Source organism: Pectinophora gossypiella, chromosome Z (assembly GCF_024362695.1).
Source record: "Pectinophora gossypiella chromosome Z, ilPecGoss1.1, whole genome shotgun sequence".
Taxonomy (NCBI): Eukaryota; Metazoa; Arthropoda; class Insecta; order Lepidoptera; family Gelechiidae; genus Pectinophora; species Pectinophora gossypiella.
This window is the reverse complement of record NC_065433.1, coordinates 14,349,703-14,372,048: the sequence shown is the minus strand read 5'-3', so window position 1 is coordinate 14,372,048 and position 22,346 is coordinate 14,349,703. Positions and strand designations below refer to the sequence as shown.

The 22,346-nt window shown below is 34.9% G+C and overlaps 1 protein-coding gene across 2 annotated transcripts in view; it reads right to left on the bottom strand.

Moving 5' to 3' along the window:
• LOC126380705 (uncharacterized) overlaps positions 1-10,636 on the bottom strand; it is a 90,245-nt gene extending 79,609 nt beyond the window's left edge. The window contains exon 1 of one of the 2 annotated variants that reach the window (XM_050030298.1): positions 10,393-10,636. The gene's annotated coding sequence lies outside the window, so the exon portion shown is untranslated. The remainder of the gene's footprint in view (positions 1-10,392) is intronic. The other variant, XM_050030297.1, reaches the window with a different exon arrangement.
• Between the last annotated feature and the right edge of the window lie 11,710 nt (positions 10,637-22,346).

Sequence of the window (22,346 nt, the reverse complement as noted above, 5' to 3'; positions counted from 1 at the left end):
GTAACAAAACAAAACAACAGCTACATCAAAAAAGCGCGTTACAGTGGCTTTAGAAGACTCGAGAAGAGTTTCGGATTGCATAAGTACCTATTAACAGTGATTTTAATATACGTGATAGCGATGACTTATCTCTTGACTTGACTACAGATCTATGAGATGTCAGTATCAAAACATTACAATAAAGAAATACCTAAAGAAAGTAAAATTAAAGAAAATTGCATGTTTGAGAAAAATAACTGTGAGGATAGAGTAGATCAAGCTATTGTTGACTTACTTCCAGTGTTAACTTCGTATGAGATGAGAGATTCGAAAAATAATAATAAAGAAAGACCTAAAGAAGGTGAAGGAGTTACAGAAAATGGCGAGTATGAAAGAGAGTACAATGAGGTTAGAGAAGAAGACCTAGCTATTTTTCACTTACCTTTAGAGTTAACCTTAGATGAGATAGCGGTATCGAAAAATTACAGTAAAGACAGACCTGAAGAAAATAAGGAACTCACACAAAATGGCGACTATGGAAGAGAGAGCTATGAGAACAGTCAAGCAGTTTTTGACTTAAATACTTCTTAAATTAACTTTAGATGAGATGGCAGTATCGAAAAGTTACAGTAAAAAAGTAAAGAAATTAAACAGAATTGCGAGTTTGAAAGATAAAACAGTAACGATAGAGCAAAAGACCTAGCTAGTTTCGTCAAAAAGGAAGAAGTCAATTATGTTGTGAATGATAATGTACTCATACAATACTTTAATCCAAATTTGGGTTTAAACCCTGGTGAAGACGAAGATGAGATATTATATTAAGTACTCAATAAGATTTTACAAGAATGTGAAAAAGCCTTTGAAGTTTCTATTGACAAAAAAAAATTAGCATCATGTGACGTGCCAAGCGCATCTATAGTTAAAAATATTAAGCTGACTCATGTGATACAGTCAATCCAAAAACTTTATTATTATTTGACGTTGAAGACACAGTTTATGTTTTATGTTAATTTTAAATAAGTATAATAAGTACCTAGGTACTATTCATTCTAAATGCTTGTGCTTTAGATATTTGTTTGTGCATAGTTAAGGTCACTTGTAAGTTTTTATATAAGTTAAAATTATGCAAATAACTAGTTAGAATAAATAACTCCACTACCTGATTTTGTGTGGTAGATCTAGCATACATAAATGTACGGGTGAATTTTACATAAGTAATCTAAAGGAAAATTACGTCACTATTGAAATAAATATTATGTTTTGTGATTCTAAAATTAAAGTTATGCATGTTACTTTAATGTGGAAATACGAGATTTAAAAGCTTATTTTACTATTGTTAATGACAACTTCAAGAACGTATAATTGTGGTTTTATTTTCTCGTTTTTGAAACTAGATTTTTATAAAATTGTTTCATTATACCTAGCATTTAATGGTGACTTTTGATAGATAATTTAATTTACGAATTACGATTTTGGTTAGTGATTTTTTTTCTTTATTTAAGGAGTTTTATCTTACAAAAAGATAATGTCACTCCGTAGTGACTTCTTCGGTTCTACAACTTACACAAACTAAAAACAACTTAAACTAATACAATAATGTTTAGGCTTACAACAAACTGTTCATCCCCTTCTCTTCAAGCCCATCATTACAGTTTTGTACAGTGCCATTGCTTCTCCCGACGATGGGAAAGACAAAGCACTGTTACAGCCCCCACCTGATAAATATTACTGTAACTATCTAGTTGCTGTATTCTCAGATCCTCGTTCCGTACACACTCCATCATGATGTGTTGAGCATCCTCGATAACGCCACACTCCTCACAGTTGGCGGACGGGGTTTTGCGCATTAAAAAAAAGGTTAGTGATTTAGTGATTTCAATGTGGTTAGTGATAGTGGTTAGTGATTTCAATGTCCATTTTGATTCGAGCCAGAGTGATATAATTAAGTACTCTGAAACTACAAGAATGATTAAACTGATCTCTTATTTTGTATATACTTAAGCATCTTTTTTGAGAATAAATATCTATGCAACCTATTTATTACCTAGTAGGTACTGCTAGTACCTAGTTATGCTTAGGCTTAGCCGTAGTCAGATAAAAAATATGACGAATTGTTTACAATCACTGTCACCAAAGGTATTGCCTTATTTTTTAAAAAATCCTAATTTATCTGTGTTATGAAAGCCTTATTCACAAATAAGTAAAGTACGTATCAGAATGACATTGTTGGTTCACTACCTGAAACTATTTTCATACGTCTAGGCCAACGATTTGTAACTAATAATACGTTTTTTTTTTTGTGGACGGACTTGCCTTACGCTGCACTGGAAAGCCTACTAACCAAATTAAAAAAAAAACGATTAAGTATCCAAAGATTATGGCGCTTTCTCTTATATTTGACTTGTATAATGTATACAAGTAAATTAAATTATCTATCATACCCGATCATATGACTTGGTCTACAAATAATATCTTCTTCAGTAAATCCAGTCAAAGTCATATTTTAGAACTCACATTAACTTCGAGGATTTAATTTCAAGCGGGAAAGATAAAGTTAAAGCTACCGATTAATACCATTAATTGATGATCGATGTCGCATAGTGTGGCCAATTAGTAAAGTTGAAATGTCATTTCGTGGCCATGAATACAAGAAGCCGCTTATGCACGTGAATCGAACTTGCAAAAAGAGATAAGGTTAGAGATAAGGTTTAGAGATAAGGTTTTAATTCATTATTTTGTTCATTTTTGTATTTTGTGTACCACCTACTTGTTTCTAAAATAAATGTTTTTTCTTTCTTTTTTTCTTCTTTCAAAAGCGAACACACCTTGACTATCCAATTAATAGAACCGGGGCATACATCAGCTCCGTAGCATGCCGTCCACATATAGAGGACTTCGCGCTGTGATAAATATTCCAAAGCGCCGGCTATGCAACAAATAAGTAATTACTTAAACCGATTCAACGCGTCGGGCTCATTATACAGGCATGCTACGGGAGGGATTCTCTTAAAATGCATAAATGTTTTTGTCATAATTTTAATTATCATAATCCTTTTTGCATAACGTTTTTTAGCATAATAGTACTTTCCCATAATAATATCTAGGAATACTGGTTTGTTCGGTATAACTTATTTTTGGACTAATATTTTTTGGTATAAAATTAGGTATCCATAATTATTGTTTAGAATAATAGTTTTTTGTCATATTTTTTACAAGGCATAACAGTAGGTTAGGGTGCGGCGGGGGTGGCCCCCGGGCCACCCCTACGCCGCCAGCATGTTTATCTTACACACGAAAAGTATACTGAATGATGACAAACAGCATGAAATAGTGTCAAAAAATATAAAAAGTCACAATCATGAACCAAATGCAGTAAGTTTCGAAAATGTTCAAAGTTGTGCCAAAAATTTTTTATTCGGAGTAAAGTTTTTATGCTTATAATAATTATGCTTATATATCATTATTGTCATTAATTATTATGGTTATAGTAGTTATGAGTTTCAAAATTATGCTAAAAAAGTTATGACAAATTAATACTATGCGTAACTAATAATAGGACAAGTAACAGTATGCCATGGTAAATTATTACATACAATTTTATGAGTAAAAATAGAGAACCGCTACGGGACAATTGTAGCTTAAATGCTATCTATTTCTATTAACATGTAGAGACACCGTGTAAATACTACACTTCAAGAATATTAACATGTGTTTAGTGGACTCCATCTAAGGGCCCTATCTTACTAGAACACCATGGTTGCGTCACCAGTGGGCAATTGTTTGGAATTCGGTTTTAGGTACTACTTCCGAAAAAGGTTACTGCTGCTAGGTAGATAGCCACCCCCCAGCCCTAGACAGTTCAGACTTGGTTCGTTTTGCAGAATGAAGCTCCCCAAATATAAAGCATACAAGTCAAGAAGTTATATGTCGGCAGGCGAGCTCAACTCGTAAGTAGGTCTTTGAAACATAAGATGTGTTATTTTTAATTCGAATTCTTCGTCTAGCATGTTTGCTCTTTGTTTGAATGTAAGTATATTTAAGAGAATGGTATGTAGACGTACATCTTAAAGTATTTACGATATCAATTTCTTGCAAAAAGAAATAGTTTTAGTGAGAAATGACATGAGATACGTAGTACTATAAATTATAATACTTAGTTACTTACGAATATTTTTAAAATAGGTTCGCACGTTTGGCCACAATCTCACCTGATTATAACTGATGATATGGCTAAGGTGGAATACGCTCAACCCACACTAGCTTAAAAACCCCAAGAACGTAATGTTTTGGAAACACACACTGCGGCAAGGTGATCCAGTCTTTCGCTGTTCGCGTTAAAATAGAAGAGGCGTTAGTTTGTTAAATATGTACACATAACAACATATTTTGAAGCTTCCTTACCTCCTATGCCATATTACACACCTCTGCCTACCCGTTGGAGGATACAGGCGGGGTGATATGTTATGTTATATTTAATAAAAGCTATAGTCGAAACCAAACATCCCGTAAAAGTGTACTCGAACAAATTCAATTTCGCATATAAGGATATTACGGTTTAGTAATATTTCGGTCGCGTTTCGTGTTCCAAACGATATATACGGGAACGGATAAACCTTACTAAGTACAATACAATACAACAGAAGCAGCGAATAAAACGTGCTTCGAAGCACAAGTGCGCAAGAAGGTTTCGCTTCAGAGATTTAACTCTTTAACATGGAAAATACTTATTTCTTATTTTCTCCCTCTATAATACCTACTTATTTGTACAAATAAATACGATGTCGAAGAGAATTAAGGTAAGAAATGGTCTTTATTTGATTTGAGAGATCGAAATAATCTTTAACGTCGTAAGTATTTATCTGTGACGAAAGTGTTTCTGAATTTCATACTCAACATAAGAATTGGTAAATGTTGTCAATAAAATATAGAGATAAAATTGAACTAGCGTCTCTAGGGAGTCGTTGCCAATTTTCACGATAAGTAATTTTGTTTTGTTAGTTGTTACCTGAAATTTCGTTTCGGGTATAAAATATGTAATAAAAGGTATGATGATTGCACAACTTTACTAAGATTTTTGGAGGTAACTAATAAATGATTTCAAGACTGATGAAACTTGTGTAGCGGTGCAGCATAGCGTCACCCTATTCCCATACGTTGATTTATTAGGTAGACATGTTTTGGTTGCCAGGATATTTACTGTAATCAGACCTCTATTATCATTATATTATAATTATTACTTACTGCCTCGAGTATCATAAGCGAACGTCAGCCACAAAAATGGTCAAAAAAGGAGACTTAGTATCAAAACATCATTAAGTAAGTACCTTTATGTTATTGCTAGCTTTACCTGACACCACAGAGACAAAAAACTAATAAGTACCTATACAGGCACTACAACCGTACTGTACCGTTGTAAACTGTAACTCCACATTTTACTGCCTTTATTTCGTATGAATTATCTATTTCAAGTCAAATAATTAAAATAGACGTAAGTCGTAAGTATTCAAGTTTTTCTCATACATGTCAAACGTTTTGCTTTGTCTGTTCCAAGATTTAGTTTTAAAGGTCTTCTAGCCGTCTGAATAATTTGCTTGGATTTAATAATCCAACTAAGTACCTTTATAACTTTATAATTAAAGTTGTTTAAAAAGTCAGAAACCTCATGATCAACCAAAGGGTAAGTATTATGCAAAATAAAAAATACATTTTAATTATTAGGTTTGATATACATACATGGTCCTTGCACAAACTTATTTAAAACAATGTTTTGAAAAAATACGATAAAATGATATAAAAACATACACAAAGTCAACATTACATTTAAAAGTATCATAAATACTTACATAACATAAAGAAGAAAATAAAGTCAATGTCAACTGTAATTATAAATATAACCTACAACATTAAAGCAGTATTAGGGCGCCCTAAAAGTTAATAGCCTAAATGACTTTTTATTGAATTCGTTGTTCCTAAGTACCTACGAGTATGACCTACCTAATGGTTACGGTAAAATGCGTTGGTTTTCAATTTGCAATTATGTCAGTTGTGTATGTTAATTAATTCTAGGTTTACCGTTTTATTTATACAGCAACACCTAAAAAAGCTAACTGAACACGATAAAGTATCTGGCGTTTCGTAAATTGCCGACCAGCTCGCTGAGCAGTCATGACAGGGGTAGGTAAATAGGTACCCATTTTATCTGGATTTCTTTGTTATTTTCACGTACATTCACATCGTGTTATCTGTCCGTTGATATTTTGCTGGGTACGTTTTGTCTACCTTTCCAGTAGTTTCCACTGCAAATAAAATATTTCTTGCCTGTTTTTTATATCGACATGTTTTTTTTTTTTGTAAAAGAAGTGGAATTGGTAAGTACCTAATTACACTTAAACGTTTGTAGGTAAGAAAGTAGGTATATCTTTCAATGTCACAAATGACAATGGGCACTTTTGTATGAAACTTGGTCCAAGAACCTCCACTGATGAGACTTATATGTAATGAAAGCTTATGCTTTCCTTATGATTCTGGCAAAGTTCTATCAGATTCTGTCCCGGGGTTCTTTTTTTACGGCCATGTTTGTCCTGGCTAAAAATGTGATATAATACAGTGGGAGCTAAAATCGACTCAAGATTTCTTGCTGGATAACTAAGTCTACATAAATAATTATGTATTATATTGTATATCATATTAAAGAGGATCTTTTCCAGAATCCGAAACATAAAAAAAAAACAAAAAAAATCTTTTTGTAAGCGAATTATAGTCAATTTATATCTGCAGCGCCATTGTTTCTCGGTAGCTAAGTTCAAGTTTCATGCCTTTTACCCCTTCCAAAAGTATCTTACCGATTTTTTTTATATTGCTTCCGGAATTTGATCTGAGTGATAATAACAAGAAAAATAAATAAACACTTCTCCGATAGAGACCGGCTAAGCTATTGCTTATTGCAAGAAATCGTCATCATTAGCAAGTCATTACGGTATTGCATATAAGCTTATCAGCAACTTGGAACTTGATCCAAGAACCTCCACTGGTGAGACTTGCATGTAATGATAGCTTATACTTGTCCTATGATTCTGGCAAAGTTCTATCAAACTCTGTCCTAGGGTTTTTTTACGGCCATGTTTGTCCTGAGTGTACAGTAGTGGACTGCAAAATCACCTCAGGATTTGTTGTCGAAAAACTATTTAACTAAGTCTATATACATAATTATTATATATCATAATGTATATCAATTTTAAAGGGGAAGGTTATCAGAATCAGAAACACAAATAAAAAAAATGCATTATGTAAACGACTTTTAGCCAACTCACGTCCGTAGCACCATTTTTCTCAGCAGCTACGTACGAGTTTCGCGCCTTCCAACCTTTCCAAAGGAGACCAATCATTTTTTCCTTCTTCTGATATTGCATTCTTAACCTGACAAGTGACAACAAAGAAAAAAAAAAAAATAAGAAGAAATAAAATAGATACCATTCCGATAGAGGCCGCGTAAGCTATGGACCTATTGCAAGATAACGTACTCAAAGGCTAGTCATTATAATCCAACAGACGTAACATGATTAGAATGCGGCGGGACGGAAATGTAGTACATCGCCTTATGCGAAAGAGACGAAATATGTGTCTCTTTAACACTAACAGTATACAGCTTAGTACGAGAGAAACAAGAAATAAGTCATTCTAATCAAGATGCAATATAATGACTCTATTGTATACAAAAGAAACACATTTAATAAACAAGTTCAGGCAATAACTGGTGCAAAAGGCGGCTTTATTGCCAAGGTAGCAATTACTACCAGGCAACCTTACGTTTACGATACGTTTGTTGTACCATTCGGCATTGTTTATAAGACAAGATATAAGCCTGGATTAATAAAACAAGATTGTGGTGAAAGAAAACATACTACATTTGCGTCCTCCCGCATTCTAATCATGTTACGTCTGTTGGATTATAATGACTAGCCTTTGAGTACGTTATCTTGCAATAGGTCCATAGCTTACGCGGCCTCTATCGGAATGGTATCTATTTTATTTCTTCTTATTTTTTTTTCTTTGTTGTCACTTGTCAGGTTAAGAATGCAATATCAGAAGAAGGAAAAAATGATTGGGCTCCTTTGGAAAGGTTGGAAGGCGCGAAACTCGTACGTAGCTGCTGAGAAAAATGGTGCTACGGACGTGAGTTGGCTAAAAGTCGTTTACATAATGCATTTTTTTTATTTGTGTTTCTGATTCTGATAACCTTCCCCTTTAAAATTGATATACATTATGATACATAATAATTATGTATATAGACTTAGTTAAATAGTTTTTCGACAACAAATCCTGAGGTGATTTTGTAGTCCACTACTGTACACTCAGGACAAACATGGCCGTAAAAAAACCCTAGGACAGAGTTTGATAGAACTTTGCTAGAATCATAGGACAAGTATAAGCTATCATTACATGTCATGCAAGTCTCACCAGTGGAGGTTCTTGGACCAAGTTCCAAGTTGCTGATAAGCTTATAATATGCAATACCGTAATGACTTGCTAATGATGACGATTTCTTGCAATATGCAATAGCTTAGGCGGTCTCTATCGGAGAGGTGTCTATTTATTTTTCTTGTTATTATCACTCAGATCAAATTCCGGAAGCAATATAAAAAAAATCGGTAAGATACTTTTGGAAGAGGTAAAAGGCATGAAACTTGAACTTAGCTACCGAGAAACAATGGCGCTGCAGATGCAAATTGACTATAATTCGCTTACATAAAGACTTTTTTTGTTTTTTTTTTTATGTTTCGGATTCTGGAAAAGATCCTCTTTAAAATGATATACAATATGATACATAATTATTTATGTAGACTTAGTTATCCAGCAAGAAATCTTGAGTCGATTTTAGCTCCCACTGTATTTTATCACATTTTTAGCCAGGACAAACATGGCCGTAAAAAAAGAACCCCGGGACAGAATCTGATAGAACTTTGCCAGATTCATAGAGAAAGCATAAGCTTTCATTACATATAAGTCTCATCAGTGGAGGTTCTTGGACCAGATTCGCCCATTCTCCTTTTCAAACTTTTTAGTACCACTTGTAGTATCAGTATAACAACATTTGCAACCAATGGAAAGTTAGTTATAGGTACATACATAATATAAGCTAGTGTTTACATTTTCGAAACATTACTTCGCTATAAGCAGGCTGTAAATTCACAAAGCACTTAAAATTGAAATGACAGACACGTATATGACCGAGATATTGAGATTAAAGGTTTATAACATACGGGCGAGTGATATTACAGATTTAGGAGGTGAAACCTATACATTATGTCAAACTGAAACATTGTACCTTGTAGAACATAGTTGAAACCCATGACAGAGAAACAATTAATTTCGAATAAGGCCTTATTTCCAAACAAAAACCTTTGGAAACAAGGTGAAGCTGAAAAATGTTGGTAGGTTAAGTGTCTGTTGTCTGCATTTGTGCATAACTTTTTGTCTTTACTTCAAACAGAAGAAATGGCTACGTCCTTGAAGACAAGAAGAAAAGAAACGGCTTAGGACTTCAAGAAATCACATGAAGAAAGAAACAAAAAACAAAAATGTCATCTGACTAGGCTGTAGGGTTATGTTCCTTTGCCTACTTCTTCTCGGAGTAAATTAAAAAAAAATGTCTTTGAGTTTCATCTAGTCATAAAGTAAGTAGGTACTTAACCTACCTACTTACTTAAAATATTTAATTTCCCTGAAACAGCAACATGTGTTTTTTTTAGTTTGTGGTACCTACGTAGATAGTCAAGCTACACATTCAATTTTGTAACAAAGTTATTCTACGTGAGTCGGGTATCTGCATAAAAAATGCAAATTAAATTAAACATCAAAAGTTTCGCAATAATACATACACACGCACGCAATCTTTGATTGACTATAACCACAACACGCGTTGGGGGTTGCGTGCGTGGCTGTGCGTATTAAAAAAGATATAGAATAATACTTAGTACAATGAATTAAAAAAAAATTGAATCGCAATCTCTCCATCTGCTAACATAGATAGGTAGATACCACTTAATAAATTCGTCTTATAATATATCGCAAAGCAATACTACAAACAGTTGCATTTGTATACTTAGTAAGTAAACTAGAATTGGAAAGAAAAACGTAGGCACAACTTCGTATAGTAGAAGTTTGGTAAGCTTACCTAGATAAAACGACATTTATTAATCTCAGCAATTAAGTCAGGTGCAAGTTTCAGTGACGATTCCAAACTTAACATTAAGTAGGTGTGTGCCTGGGTAAAATGAAACACTAGAAAGAATAAGTAGACATCAACTTGTTGGATTTTTCAAACATTGGTTCACAAGAGCGAAAAAACTTGTTCAAACTATTGAAAAGTTTAGTGAAACATGCAAATAAAGTAAATTGAAAATGTTATCTTACCTTATCAACCTAAAATGTGATACTTTGCCGCTACAGCGAAGGTTTTATAGATCATTCATTCCCTTTAACAAATTCTTTAATAGTTTTGGGAGTCCGTTGTAACTTTCATATCATTTTATTTGTCTGTTTATTTCACTTGTTTTGATATTTTGTGATGTCGTGTTTTGGTTTCCCGGGAAGTACGATCACAGAGTAGACACGCGCGCTCTCGTCCGGGCCGCGGGCGGGAGTGTGGTGTCGAGTGGAGCCGTCCGCGTCGCCGCGCTCCCGCCTACTCACCGCCAGACTGCTCCCTAACATTACTAAGCCACGCTAGTGACGTGCGCAATTGCCAAAACCTCAATAGTTATATAAGTAGCCACGCAAAAAAAATCGCCACGGTACCTACTAAGCTATTACGAGATAATAAATTTTAACAGTTTCAGAAACTCTATCATTATATACTTGTACGAACTTACCTAAATAATTATTATATCAACCCAAAAAATATCGGAAAATTTGTATAATACCACACAGTCTTTGATACTTATTATATTTTTTAAAATTATCCCTTTCATCATTTAAATTAATTAAAAGTTGAGTGGAAAAGACTGAAAAAGTTGAAATTGCTTTTGTAATGGAATTTTCGGAAGGAAGCCGCGGGTAACGTCCCAGCCCTAGGGCGGGCATCCTCCCCCGTCCTCGCCCGTGCGCCCTGCGTTGCCTCAGACCTCGCACACTAAGGTATATTTATCTACGGCTCCAGATGTGCCCCACATTGATCATCTTAAGAATCCCTTAGTAAGTTAATTCTAAAAAAAATCCTCAACAAAGGATAATAAACATGAGCTTTCTAAGAAAGCCTTGGAGAATTATTACTTATTTTCGAGAAAACTTTTTAACTATTACCTAATCTGTGACTTAAGTGCATAATAATAGGTTGGTAAGTATCTATTTGTAAGACTGTTTGAAATTGGTTTGGTTAGGTTAGATTATAGCAGGCTGAATCACTTAATCCAAAAAGTAAGATGATTCCGTGCTTCGCAACACACGTTCCGGCTACAACGTACCTTAGTTCGTGGTCGTTACATGCACAATGTCAGGGATCTTTGGCCATTCTAACATAAACACCAGAGTTTGTAAAGCAATCATCAACCTGACAATCCATTCTTAAGAAAATGAAACCTGTTACCGCTCAAAGAGTGTAGTTTGAACTTCGCCCTTACCACCCTCAGGCATTACCTATGTTTTTTTTAGTCTCCGTGGAATACCCGTATTTTTCACAATAAGTACTCCATTGTCCGTTGAGTCATACTTAATGAGTAAAAAAAATATGTACCTACTTAAAAAATAGCTAAGAATTAATATTTAAACTAATATGCGACTGAAAGTAGGCTGCAAAAATACCACCTAAGTGGAAAGTTATGGGTACCGTTATTAAGAAAAGTTTCTGATGAATTCATAATATTTTGTTATTCTGTAACTCTCTCTCTCTGTTTTGTATCACTAGATAGATTTAGTTGTCCTTAGTAGGTTCTATCTACCTAAATATGTGTGTCGATTGGTAGGCTATAAATCAACACTGGCAATAATAGCTTGACAAACTATCATCATGAATCATGTTGATAAAGTTTTGTATAGTCCAAGAAGAAGTAAAATGTGATATTTACCATTGTCATTATAACAGACGTACCTAGTTAAATTGGCCTTGGATAGACAAGAATGGAGAATGCTACACAAGAGCGTGGCTTTTAAGTTAGTGATGACGATGACCTTGTTGAAAATATAAACAAATCATATAAATTTATGTCATTGATTAAAGAATAAGAAAAGTTATTTCATAACGTTAAGTTTCCATACTACACTTAACATGCACATGTTAGGTTACTGCTAATAATTACTTAGTCGGAACCTGAAAGCCCACGTCATGTTCTCTCCTTACCGCGAGCTTACACTACACAACACACGAAGGTCGAGTAGGTTTAAGATATTAAACTTGTACATCTATAGATGTAGTCTATAGACTAGCGCCGCCTATTAAATTATTACACCACCGGTTACGGTCACAAATAAATGTCAGACGTTAAGCCACGTTGGAATACATAGAGATACTTTGGCAAATTGGCTTCAAAACCGCTTAACTTCATCACTTAAATAATTTTAATCGGTCAATGCAACATAGTCTTTGTTTGATGTAAGGGTGTGCCAGTAGTGGGACAAATATTAGGCAGGTCCCACCGACCTACACAACGCAATAAGAAGCAAAAATCCATATTGAAAAATTACAATTTACTAATACCAGCTAGTAAATATGTGAACTAAGAGCGAGCGAAATCAGCTAGAGTTCGTAATCTGTTCGTAGCCTTACTGTTCATTAACTCATACCTAGCGTTAATCTGAACGGATTTTACAAATTAAAGCTAAGTAAGTATCTACGTAGTGATCAGTGATCTAACTTCATAACATCCCACGAATGGTATGAAAGTACGGAAGCAGCTGCTTAAAACGATTTATTTTCATAATAAAAAATCCGGGTTCGAATAAAACGTTACGATGGTGTAAAATAATAGGTTTACTCAAATTAAATTATTAATTTATGCTTCCAGTTCTTGACAATTCCTTGTTTCGCTTGATTTGTTAAATACAAAAATCATATTATTCTACCAGGAAACTTAAGATAAATAAGCGCTCGAATATTCGATCACTCATAATGATATAAGTAGGTAAAATGGGTAAAATATGACACAAAATATTTGTTTATATTCTGCTAAGTATCTAATTAGGTATATATAAATAGCGTAGCAAAGCGTTACATGTCTACGGAAGCATTGTCGCTTCGAATTAAGATCACAACTATTTGACCACACGTTTCGTTCAAATATACCTACAATATTTAGAATTCCTATAATGATTATGTTCTTAAACTGGTGAAATAATTGAGTTTTAATATAATATTTGGACACAGCGCATAAGTACCCTAATCGTTTGAATTGAAACGTATTTTTGTTGACGAAGGAATCTTTATCGTTGTTAGAGCAAATTGGACTGTGTTTGTATTTCATTTGTTAAACTGGTGCTGTGTTCACAGAAGGGTGGTGTGCGGGCAATCAACTGTCTCATGACAGGGGCCTCATAATTCATGCAGATAAAACCGACTTACTGCATATCCACTCTGTACATATCAAATCACAACACACCTAAGATATTTGCACACTCACACTCGAGTCTACATAACGCCGTCACCAACTGTACCTGTCCCCCTATAGCATTAGTGCCTGTAATATGTCGGCGTGGTTGTGAATATCAAATCTAATTGGAGAAAACACATTTATCTACTAATTAATAGATTAGGGTCACTTTAGGATTCTCAAACACTGCAGCTGCCTACCTCTACGCTAATACACATGTAGGTACAAGACTATGACAAACTCAGTGTAACTTATGGTCTTAGTTCATACGGAAGAACTTTCCCCTCTTACTTAAATGATGTATTATTATACTTACACGGTGTTAATGACATCATAGCGAAAACTTTGAGGGATGATTCAGACCATTATATTATCAAGTAGAATTTTCCGTTGCAAATGTATGGAACAGAAAATAATTAAAAAAAAACACTAAAATTTTCCGACATGAAAATCCACTTGATATCGTCTCAGAATCATGGTCTGAATCACCCTCCTCAGTAATTGTTACGCTGCGCTGTCCATAACACCCATATGTACATTGTACAGCCATGAGCAATATCATGTACCCGCTTTAGAACCCTGTCGCACTATCCTAGCATAAGCATAAACAGCCTATATAGGCACGTCCCACTGCTGGGCACAGGCCTCCCCTCAATCAACCGGAGGGGGTATGGAGCATATCGAGGGTTGAAAGGCAAATGGGTTTAAGCGACATTTTGTGAACTTTACAGGAGAGCCGTTTAAAGTTTTATTTTTTCGAAAAAAATTCATATAAAAAAAACTACTGAATCAAAAGTGTTCAAAATGCTAAGAATTATTTTAAATTAAACGTTGCACAATTCTGTATTTATTTGGTTCGAAAAACACATCAGTTATAGATTTTAGAAGTCGCTTAATACAAAATGCCTCAATTGAACTAAATTACAGTTGAAGGAAAAACGGTTGATATCCACTAGAGCCAAATATTGGCTAAAAACAAAATGCTTTAAGAGACCTCTCACTTATTAGTTTGACTAAAGCTAAATGAGGTAAACGTTTTCTTAAAAAAAGAAGACTAGAGGCAAATCAGCTTAACCTCCATAAAAGGTTATATGACAGGGAAGGAAAATATCTTAAGTGACCATCCGCTACTAATTTCAATTGTATGAAATCCAAATATTAGTAAGATCGGAAATAAAGTCGGTCCTTAAGCCGTTTTTCCTGGGAGAGATTTTAGTCGGGCAAGGCATTTACAGATATTTGTACCTTACAATATTAGGAAAAACCACGGCGGATATAATGAGTAAATCGATTTCATTAAGAAACAGGATCTAGAATATAACCATAAAGATTGTTACACATGCTTAATTCGACTTTTTAAGTATATGGTACACCGCGTATGATGGCGGATGACAGATGACTGTCACCAACTGAATGCGGGCAATAAAAGTAACAAATAGCTTTGAAAAAGTCTTAATATGCTTATACTCTGTGCTGAGTTTAATCTCACTATCACAACCTGTTTCCGATTTACTGAAAAATTTAAGACCACGTGGCTGGATTCAAGTTCCAAGTACTGGCTCCTACTAGATGGTACGCGGTACTAGGACAGACTGCAGTGAAGTACTGATTGCTCTCATATTAAGAGGCGGCCAGGGGTGGATAGATCAGCGACTTGTTTGATCAAAATTTCTATTACATTTGCGCCTAAGACCTCCACTTCGAGCTGGCCATAAGATACCGTCGAAGTTGACAAACAATAACAGAACTCGATCATGCTTTTAAAGCCGAGATACGTCGGACATCGCAGCAGACACATCTGTCGATGAGAAAATATAGATGATGATAATAATAATAAATAGATGGTGTTCCTTTGCCGAGCATTTTTATAGCTGTGCTCTGCTCTGCCGAAGTTATTGGTTGGTAAACCAGACCGCAAAACTAAGATTGGTGCGATGGTTCTAACGTGAAAATCAGCTCGTGGGGAACTACAGGCGGGCTTTTCTGTCACCATATGTCTCAAAAACAAATGCCAGGTGGAATAAGCTTGTGAAATTCAGCTCTATGCTGATTCCTATCAATCCAGTTCCGGTAGATTTTCGACAGCTTCAAGACTGTTTTCGGCCACAAACTTTGAAGAGAGTTTCAATCTACAACAAGGAAAAGACCCAACGCCTCACTGATCAGAAAGACTTATTAGCAGCGCTTTGGACACATTTTAACGATGTCTTAAATCCCAATAGTAATACCAGTGACTTGTTTGTTACAACATATCGGTCGAGTTTGTTACAACAAGGTCGGGGGTTTCGCTTAAGATCTAGCGGCACCCCCGACCTTTGAAGAACTTCTTACCGCGCTAAGAAGGATGACGAATACCAACACATCAAAAAAAAAAAATATATAAATAAATAAATGATATAAATAAATTAAAAAAAAATACCATCTGAACTGTATAATATGCCTACACATTAATAACTGGTTATACAAACTCATCCTGAAGATATGGGAGTCAGCTGCTGGAATGATTTTAGCCTTCTTCCTCTTTGCGAGTCGATGGCGATCGATATTAAATTTTAGCCTTCACGTTATTCTATCCCGTGATGCAGAAAAGGTACTTCCGGAAACCCAATGATGATTTTGTCCGGACAGAGATATGGGGGTACAGTTTTGTTATTAAACAGATTCAGGCCAAAAGGCTTGAACAACATCGGCCTTTCTTATGTGCTGCGTGAGGCTTCACGCGGCTTGTGGATTGCTCTAAAGAAAACAGATTGTCTTGAAAAGTTATGACTTATCCTGATACGACAATATCATGACGACATGATGATGACAGTTTGATTTAGAAGTAACTTTTCAGAGCTATTCGTTGTTACCTACGGCGCGAAACAAGGCTATGTCATAACACATGGAGCCATGGTTTCTAGTCTATTTTCTTTATATATCGCTTCTGTATCACGCATAAGTGGGATACTCTGTGGAATTGTTATTTATAGCTTAATTGAAATTAAGGCTAAAATGAATAAGATCATTTTTGATCTCTCACGTCTCACATCTATGCGTCAGTTAACCAAACTTGCCGAGGAATGGCCGATTCAATTAAGTCACACACCAGAATATTTATAGTTTTGTGCAAAACCCTTTTAAAATAACCATCCAGAGGATGCTCCGGGGATGTAGCTTCTTCCAATGTTGCTTTAAAGGGCGCTGAGCTGGAGGAAGTTTCAAAATTAAAATATTTGGGTTCTCAAATATGAAATGACTCCAAAGTCATCGGAGTTGCCAGCCCGGATAACAGGTGCGGTGGCAGCCTTTGGAAAACTTAAAATATTAGTGTACAAAGTCTCAGCGGCGTACTTGATACGTAACACTTTAAATGTCTAAGGTCCATCCTTCGCATAAAGCGGCAAGATGGTTTTCCAATAACAGAAGTATTACGTCGTTCTGGCATATTCGGAATAGAAGCTCTCATCATAAAACATCACCTACGATGGTGCGGTCACGTCATGCGAATGGATGACAGAAAGGTTTTCTATTTCGAGGTGTCTAGAAGGAACTGTAAACAAGGTGTAAACTGTAAAGACGTACTCAAGCGCAACCATGTGGCTTTCAACATGCCAACTGATAGTTGGGATGAGTGTGTCTGAACCTGGAATAGCGCGTGATATAGTCCTCGAAAATCTTAGTCCAAGACGCCAAATACGGAAAACTCAACGGAAACCTTCCTACAATTACACGGGAAACTGGGCCGGCCAGCTTGATTGTATGCCATGTGACCAGATCTTCAATTCGAAGTTCGGTTCCGCTAGCCACGTCAAAGTCTACCACAATAACGACTTGGGATAGACACAAATAGAAGTTACCATCAACGGATACGGCTTGGGTGACATGATGACACGCACACTCCCGGTCTTCCCAATCGTAATTTTTAGCTGTGTGAACCGCCCAACCAGGACCTGCCCATACTTATTTTGATATGTTGAAGTGATGCGGGCACAAGGTTTCATACAAAATTGCGATGACTGAAATGTTAACATTATTTCTTTTTTGTTTTGGAAAAACGTTTTAAGTCCTTTCAAAAGAAAATGATAGTTGTTTTATACGACAAAAAATTAAAAAAAAATGTAGCATAAATAGCTGAAGTCAAATTCTATGAATATTTTCGGTAAAGGCAAAACAGTTCAAGTGCCAATTTTACTTTTAATCTGTCGAAGGCAAAACGGTTGAAGCGACAATATTTATAAAATCTGGATTAAAGCAAAAAGATTTAAGCGCCAAATCTATTTTCGTTTCGTTTAAGGACAAATGATTTAACCGACTTATCTATAACAAAACACTGTCAGGGAAAACGCTTTAACAGACTTCGAATCATGAAAATGAAAAGACATAACAGCTTATGTGACCGACTCATATCCCGGAATACGACTGATATGCCACCCGCTCAGAATTTTGTGCATTTTTTTGTCGGTTAAAACACGGGTTTTTAAAAATGTACCCAAAGTGCTAATTGGTTGAAGCGCCAAAAAGTAGCTTCGATTGATCTGAAACCAAGATCAGTCGACGCGGAAAAAATCGCTGATTCCGAATATATTATATAAGTCAATTTCGCCCAAAATGTCGCTTAAACCCATTTGCCTTTCAACCCTCGATATCATACGCACTATCATATTTGCCATTTAATGAGACTTACGGTTTAATTTGTCAAAAAAGTTAATGTGACATAGTTTCAAAGTGTATAATACATATTAGTAGTCGTTACCGTACTTGTACGGCTACTTGTATAAGTATACTTGAACGGGGTATAGTGTAAGTGATATCGTAACAAAAACTGAGGGAGATGATTCAGCTAATTATTCTGAGTTAATACCAAGTGGAATTTTCCATCGTAAAATTCATGATTATGTTAATTTTTACAGATGATAAATATGTCCGTATTCTTAATTGACTATGTAAGGTACTTTTTAAAGTATTTTTTTATATTTTTAAATGAAACGTTATGCTATTATGAAAACTAATTTGAATATTTTAACTTTACACTTTTTGTTAAAATATATCTCCTAAAATAGGCTGAATGACGTTTATACCTCTGCCTTTGTTTAGTTTGTATAAAAAAAAATATTGACATTATGTTAGGGTGATGTGCCTAAACTGTGGGCGGTCCTTAAGAATAACTTAGGCCCAATAAGATAGATGCAAATAACATTTTGTTATTTTTCTATTTCTTTAATTAAGTTTATATAGTTTACGCTTCTAATAAACATGATGGAGGGTAGAAATCCTCATTATTATCGAAGTTATTTCATTAAGTTTGTTAACCGTACACTCGTAGGACACCTTACCCTAGTGATAACTAGTGTTGACCATAGATTATATTAAATTTTATTTATTACTTATAAATGGCATTTAGCCAATTTTGTTAAACAGACTATCTTTAGAGGTCACATGAAGGTCAAATAAATACACGATTATTGCTAAAATAAACACCATCGGGCTGATTTGAGAGCTAAAATTTGAGAAATAAAGCTAATTAAGAAATCTCGAAATGATTTTAGAATTAGCGCAACTTTTACTTTAGCGAATTAGTATACCAGTACTGTAAGCTTCTTTATTCTTTTCTAAAGTGGTCTTGTGACATGTCTTCGTAGACATTTCCATATTTTTTCACTCTAGCCACTGAAAATAGAATATAAAAACATAACGGTAAATTACAGATACTTTATAATTGCCTTATTTATGTAGAAAAGCTTATTATAAGAGAATAATTATTGGAATAATTAACTACATTATAAAAATACCAGTGTTGTGTTCCTCCAGTTATTAAATAACTTGTAATGTACCTTAATTGATTTAAAAGACATGATGCTGTTGCAAGGAAACGGTTTATTAAATCATATATTTGGAGCATTGCACTCTATGGAAGTGAAACGTGGACACAGAGAGACAGAGAGAGGTTGGAAGCGTTTGAGATGTGATGTTGGCGAAGGATGGAGGGTATAAGGTGGACTGAAATGGTGTCAAATAAAAAGTGCTGGAAAGAGTTGAAGACTATAGATAACCGGAGAGGAAATATGATTGGCCACCTGATACGACACGATTCATTTATAACAAACATTATAGAAGAAAAAATTGAAGGGAAGAGAGGAAGGGGTAGACCTAGGATAACATTTATGAAACAAATAAAAGATATGATGCAGGTCGTGTCATATCGGGAGGTGAAGGTTTTGGCGGGAAGAAGAAAGGAATGGCGATTACTCCACCGACAATAGCGCAGCTCTTAAATAAAGGGAGAGAGATGCTGTTGCAGTTTCTTGCGAAATGATATAGATCCAAAAATGTTAAATTGACCTTCAACAAATGCAAAACGATACCCTCACTCGAGAGGGTGTCTTTGTGGGGACGTTTTTGTTATCTAAGATCCTATGACTACCTTTCGACTCAATCACTCGACCCTGGATACCAACCAACCAGTAACCATCTAGCACCAAGCGGCGCTCCGCGCTCCGTCCTTGAACGCGACCTGACCCATTCACCAAATGCAAGTTGAGAAGAGAGTTCCCGAAATACTTATGTACTTACTTAAGTAAATGTGTAAAAGTGTATGTATAAATAAAGTTGTATTATTATGTATGTCTGTCTTTAATACCTCTTTTGCGAAAAACTTACTTATAATTAGATAGCAAACAACATTTTTGAAACCATTTCGGTAGGTACTTAATCGTCCGTTTTGTCATGTGGCGAGTAGCTACATCTATATAATAAAAAAGAGCCTAGACGTGATTATCAAAATGCTGATTTAAAGACTTGATAAAAAAAGAAACCCCTAATAAAAATATTTGTTTAAGGCAAGAATATTTTTTATTAATTACCTGCCGTTTCTTCTTATAAGGAAAATGTAATATTAATGGAAAATAACTCTAAAAGATCGGTAAGATAATTTAAAGTCTTGCTTTAAAATTTTACCGCGGATCAATTTAGGCAAAAAAGTATTTAACTTTACTTCCTCTTTATGTCGATTTTTATGGTTAAATTTTAAAATTAGGTAAGATTACTTATTTAAAACGAACTGACTGAACTGTTGGAACGAATTTATTTTAAACGTACTAAAAGGAATACTGGTAAGTATCTGTTATTATACGTATCTAGCTATCTACCTATAATGACGATGTGTTAGCAGTAATAGTGATGTTCTGGATATCATTATTCGTATCCGTTACCTTTTACGCGGAAATTCTGATAAATAGGTGATTAGGCAGAATTAAAAATCTATTAAATACAAAAGAGTCTTTTTCTATTGGGTGGGTACTAAGAATCAAATATTTGGCACCATAGGCATAGTTACCGTAACAATAGTAACAGTTGTTAATAAAGTGAAAAGTAATAAGTACATCAAGTCCCTTAGTAGTACTTATCTTTGTAATAAGATCAATAATATAGTAAGTTATGACATACTTTTTATAAATGTGAGAAAATAAGAAAACCAAAAACTCAAATCTTCGTTTTTATATAATCATAATGAAATCAAAATACTAGAAAGTTACCGATTGAATAAGAAAATAAAGATCCGTATCAGTATCCGCGGATCCTGTCACCAAATATCTGTATTCGTACATTTTTAACGATCCGGTACCTACATCACTACTAGGTAATACATTTGCATGAAAAGTCAATTAATGAGACCGTTGACCGTTGCTTGTGTTCCGAAGGCGGGCCATTCGCAACGTGTTTTGCACCGTCAAATAGTCGCCCAATGAAAAATCATTAATTAATTCGTCGCGTCCTGATAGTACTGCATACCTTTATTGTCCTAGAGGTTTTAATAATGCTTTTCAGTTTAATTGAAGATGTAACCTGTCTGTAGGTCTGATAAAACTTGTTTGTACGGGGCGTAGCGAAGCGACAAAGTTCTGCAAGTTTCCGTGAGTTTCTTATCTACCATTAAAATTTAATTAATGTGAAGTAAAGAGAAAGCAATTAATATAAGAAACAGTGTTACCTATCCGTTTACAGATGGTGTCACAATATGTAACAATGGGTTCCACAGTGCGTGGGCGTGTAGCACCCGACACGTAAACATAGGTAATATAGGCTTTTCATATTTATATAATATTTGCATTCTATTCACATTCCTTTGAATGTATGTCTTAAAATTAGATTGAATAACTTTTTGTTAAAATTGCTAAACGTTGTTACGGTTAGGTAGTAAACCTATTATTAAAAAATAGGACCTACGAACGTACCTACGTACTTATATCCATGTGGTGCGACACATCTGCTGAGGTACCGCAGGGTGCCTTGTTGTGTCTACTTCTACAAAAGTTGTTATTTTCATAAATTCAATTACCTACTTTTCCACTCTCTTCTTCCTATCATTATGCAAACAATCTTCAAATCCATTGTGTGAACTCTCTGATGTAATTAAGGCGACAAACAGAAATCTGAAGTGTATCGCAGACTTGAGCCACTTTTATGCCCCAAAAAGAAATTCTACCAAAACCCAGACTATAATAATTGGAAGTCCGCCTCCAGAATTGCTTTTTAAAGCAATACTGTGCCCCCTATAAATGTAACGTTTGACCATTGAAAGATTTAGTAGAATAGGAACATATCATACAGACCAGTCGCGTGATTACTTCCAGCATTTACAATCAGACTAAAAACTGGTAGAACTTTTCATGCTAGGTACCTCTACCATCCAAGCTTGTTAGTGGCATCAATAGCTAGTCAATGTCTGAAGTGTATTAAAACACTAATACCATGTCGTTTCCCGATATTATGTGTATTCCTTATACTTAAAAAACTACTTAAGTAGGT